This window comes from Pinus tabuliformis, chromosome 4_1 (assembly GCF_031772625.1).
Source record: "Pinus tabuliformis cultivar Carrire ecotype Pingquan chromosome 4_1, CPIR1, whole genome shotgun sequence".
In the NCBI taxonomy this organism is placed as follows: domain Eukaryota; kingdom Viridiplantae; phylum Streptophyta; class Pinopsida; order Pinales; family Pinaceae; genus Pinus; species Pinus tabuliformis.
The window spans coordinates 944355115-944360330 of record NC_142303.1 but is presented as its reverse complement, the minus strand read 5'-3'; positions in this window follow the sequence as shown (position 1 = coordinate 944360330).

Genomic DNA, 5216 nt, shown 5'->3' with positions numbered 1-5216 from the left:
AACCATCATTTCACCTAGGGGATTTTCCACTACCCCAAAGACTTCTATAAGAATTCCAATAGTTAATGTTTCAACATACGACTCAAAAAATTATAGCTTAACACTCAAATTGTCCACTGTGACCTGCAATCATTCTACATTTTCGTGCAACATGCGCTCTCACCTCAATGGCCACCAATTCATCTTTCTTGGAGATGAGAGAAATAAGAAAGACCATGCTCATCGTCAATTGTGACGGCAAGCAAGTCTCATCAACTTTCTCCGGACTAGTTGGATGCTCCATTGATTTGAAAATAACCTTTGGAGTATTACAATACCTTGATGAGTAGTCTATTGCAAGGAATTTCCATTTATATCACTTGTTCCATCCTCTCTTCATCCATTGGGTTCCTGAAAGCATTCAATGCTCGAGTCCTATCTCTACAATTACCAGATAAGATAAACCATAGATGGATCGTCCCTTCCACTGCAAAATTCATGTGTATTTAATGACCACCGAACTAGTGGATTGAAATCATGCTCATATGTAACCCTGCATGTTAAAACATTAGATATTTCCCACCACCTATCTTGGAGCGTGCTTTGTTTCACCTTAGAAACCCATTTGTCATATCCACTAATTCCTCTCACCTTACATGAAGGTCATTAAAATCTTGGCATCAAGATTCTTTGATTTATATGACCATTAATTGGCCTGACGTGCTTAGCTTCACAATAAACTAGACTCCCTATTAGAGGGATTCAGGGTATGAAAACCCAATATTTATTAAGGATTATGATCATAGTATGTATTTTAATGTTGGAGCTCCTTTATCCTGGATGATCAAACCATGTTCAAGGGCGGCTCCTTGATTTTCCAATGAGTTTTCCACTTGGTTATACTGTCTCTTAATATCATAAAATTCCACGCTTTCAAATTTCTAGAATTGCAAGGAGATTCTAAATATCAACAAGGAGAGATCATGTTATTGTTTCTCTTTAAATTTGTGAATTTGTTGGATGACAATCATGGAATCACCAAAGTCCACCAAATGTCGAATTTTCCTTGCTATTGTTGTCTCCAAATCTTACAATAATGTTAAGAATTTTGCTTGATATTAGTTGATCTTCCTATGCCCCAGGAAAATTGAGTCTCTATTTCTTCAGCGGGGCGAAGGATAACCCCGCCTACTCTTGTCTCCCCATTCTATTTTATTTTTTATTATTATTTCTTGTTTATTTGTTGTTATATTATTTTATTTTTATGTAATTACCAGGCCAAAATATTTTATTAATAATTACAATCATTAGCTTTTTTCTTTCTTTATTTTTAATGTAATTTGACTGAGTCAAAATATTAAAGATTACAACATATATTTCATACTAGGCTAGAGAGTTTTTAATTTTATTTTATTCTTATTTTCATGTAATTTGATCGAGTCAAAATGTTTAACATGGAAAGACATGACAAGATAGAACAAGACATTACAACATCTCTTCCATACTCGGTTGGAGAGCACCTCTCAGCGAAATTAGGGAGCAATATGTAAAATAAGTAAAAAGAAAGAACATACAAACCATTGTTTAATCTTGGAGAGTCTGATTTCTTTAATGAAATTGATGATTTAGGCTACATATTTTCAAGGCATTTGAACAGATGATATCATTGCACAGGTACATGTACCTTAATAGAACGTCTATTCACCATTAATCCAAAATTTTGTGGATATAATTTTTAATAAAATTAATAATAAATAAAATTAGATATGTAATTATGAATTTGAACCCTAAATAGAATCATCGTTCTTTATTATAATTTATTCATTAAATTTTAGATCCTGATTCCAAGGAATGAGTGAGAAGCAATAAAAACACTAGAACACTATTTTTCTTGAATTTTATAGTGGCTTATAATTAAATATGTTGCACACTTAAATAAGAGAATTGAAACATACATATAGAATTGTTGTTATGGAAGGGATCATGTAGGTGTTTGTTTCAATGTTGTAGAGAGATCTTGTTAATGGGGATATTCTATAATGGTTGCATGTCCATGTTTAAAGCTCCATCAATCACCTACAAGGTTTAAATCTTTACAATCATGAAAAACTAGTGAATTTCCTATGGGAACTTGTAAATGAACTATTTAATGTCCTGAATGGTGATTTAAAGACATTAGATGATGGATAAAATGACACTAATGAACACTTTTTGGATAAAAATGCATGGAGTGTTATGGATATGGGAATGATGAGGTTGATATATTGAAATGAAATTGAAGCTCAAAGGCGAGAGTTGGTGAGGCAGATAAATGAGAGGAATGAATCAATGAGATGAATGATTTTAATTGGAGGAGTTGGAGAAGGAGGTGAATGATTTTAATTGGAGGATTTGGAGAATGAGAGGAATGGGAGAATGGGGTATAACTACAAGTGGATGGAAATGACTTGTGACCTTGAAATGGTGGAAGTACTATATTTTTTGAAATATGCCCTACAAACATGATATTTTGCACATACATTGTAGACTAACTTGGTTGTAGCCTATTTCTGGACTGACTTGTGTTTGTAGTTGAAATCCAATATTAATTTTGTTATTGTACGATACCCTTGTTGATGTTTATGTTGATATGCAAAGAAAGGATGATGTATACCAAAATTTGTAGGTTTAGCTATGTGAGACACATAACCTCTATCTAATTGTTCTCTTCTTACTTATGTTCATTATTGTGACATTCCATCTCTTTTTTGTCTACTATTGAAATTATATAGCTAATGCTTGTGTTTTATGTGCAAGTGTTAGTTTCTTGTCATAAGTTATTTGAGATGTTGGAAACCTACCCTAAGCCCATAATTTTATAGTTGAAATAGGAATATGATATTATAAGGTTGAATCTTTGGCCAAGGGGGTATCCATTTTTGTAGCTATTGTTGGTAGGTTTTCTAGCTCCTATAACTTTCCTTCACCACTCTACATGTTTCAAAAAAATTGATGGACATTGGAAATGACATTCACCATCATTGCTACCTTTTCCAATTATACACTTACCAATATTCTTTTTCCTATTGTTGGAAGATGTTTCCAAATGATACCAACTTGGATTCTCATTGAAACATCTCAATGAATTGAAGTGAACCAGGCATGGATGCATTTGTCCTTGAGATGATGAATATAGGTGGATTCCAATGTATTTTTTTTTAAATAATTTCCAAAAGCTTTGATCTCTTACAATTAATGAAATCATTATAATCTATTTGTTATCTTTCCAACTATTAGTTGTATCAAACACAACTTAGATACCTACTAAAGTGGGTATTTGAGGCCCATATTCAACAATTGAGCATATACTTTCTTGCAGTAGTTATGATTATTCATGAGCTTGACTTTGACTTAAAGAAATAACTAAAGTTGAAGTAAATGGCATACCATTGTTTTCCTTGAGTTGAGATGTAGCATTCACTCATTTGTTTAGGCACTAAAATGATTCTCTGGAGATGTTGATGACCTTAGAGGGATCATATAGGGATGGATATAGTGTTGTTGTGACAATCTAGGTTAAAATAGAGCTTCTTGGAGATTTCTACAAGCTACAGGGGATCCTATCGCATCTCAAAACATGTGATTTTATTTTGTTGATTGTTCCTTAGGTCATAATGATGCCCTTTCATGAAGAATGAACTACTTTTAGTGAAAATTTATTCTTGTTGTATCTTTTGTAGCAACCCATCGAGTTTCTTACGGAAACCTGTAGGTCATGTTTTTTTCTCGATTTAAGTTTTGATGAAGGATGTGGATAGCTAAGGATGACATATGATGGGAATGAGGGATAGTGGTACTAGTAATGTGTTTGATGGATGCATTGGTGCTATGGAATAATAAGAATAGGTGGTGTAATGAATATGTTAAGGTTAACCCCTTTATTAATGTAATATGCCTAAGCGGCCCTGTAAGAGTCATGATTAGTTAGTTTAATAAATAAATCCCATAAGTGGTTACTCACATTAATGATGATTGTAAGTGGTTGACCGACATTATAAAAAAAGGGACCACAATTAATTAGTTTAGTTAAGGATGATAAATAAATGGGGCATAGCTAATAAATAAAGTGGTTAACTCACATTATGCAAGGGGCCACAAGTAATTAGGTTTTTGGATCTCATGGAACTATATATAGTAAAAGATAGCAAGGTAAGTCTTGTCAAGTATTGTTTTAATTAAGCTCTACTCTACAAGAGGTGGCCCCATTGAAGAGGCAAGTGAACATTATTTTTTGTTGCTCATAAAAAGATATTTCCATTCGTCTCATTTTTGGTATTATTTCTCTGGTATATTTTGGAATTCTAAGATTATCTGCAGGTGAAGAGCATCGCAAGTAGTATCAAAGCTCTTTCCCTGGCTAGTCGCACTAAAAATTTTAGCAAAAAAAATCCTTAGGCTAGAGACATGTTCTGACGTCTTTAAACTACGTAGATTTGTCGTTACATGCATCAACCTACGGTTGGGAAAGTATACATGCATTTACTAGTTTGATTTCATATGAGTGATTGTAAGACTTTATCCAAATCATTTAATTAGTAAATTGTCATGTATATTCCACTGGACAATGTGTCACAACATATCTACTAAAATATATTAGAAAAATTGAAATTTACAATATGAGGTTTTATTTATCCTTAGATATATGGATATGTTAATTACCATTATTGTAGATGCATGCAAATTATAATTATGCATAAAATATACAACAACAAAATAAAACTCACAAACCACAAATTAACACAAGATATAACCTTGGAAACCCTTTTAGGATAAAACCCAAGTGGACGGTGAGGTTGCTCTCCTTTCTTTCTCTGGATGGAAAATGGATGCAAGTACAAAGAAGTGAAGCATGTTGCTTATGAGATGTTATAGTTCACAAAAACCTCTTTGTTTTATCTATCCCTATCCCCTCTTGGCTACCCTACTTAGCTATGGAACAAAATGCACTTGAATAGAATGGAACCACTTTTTCCTCCCAGTGGCCCTATTATAACACATCTTGATAGATTATTATTGGTTAGGTTTGACTCCTTAAACTCTTAACTAGAGTTATAATATTGACCCTTCTAGAGTATTTTTCATCGTGATCATGTGGCTAGCCCTTTTTCTATGAATAATTGAGGCTGATGTGGCATCCTCTTGAATTATGGTGGTCACAACAAGAAGGTCAACTTCCGAGTGGCATAAATTTTGTATAT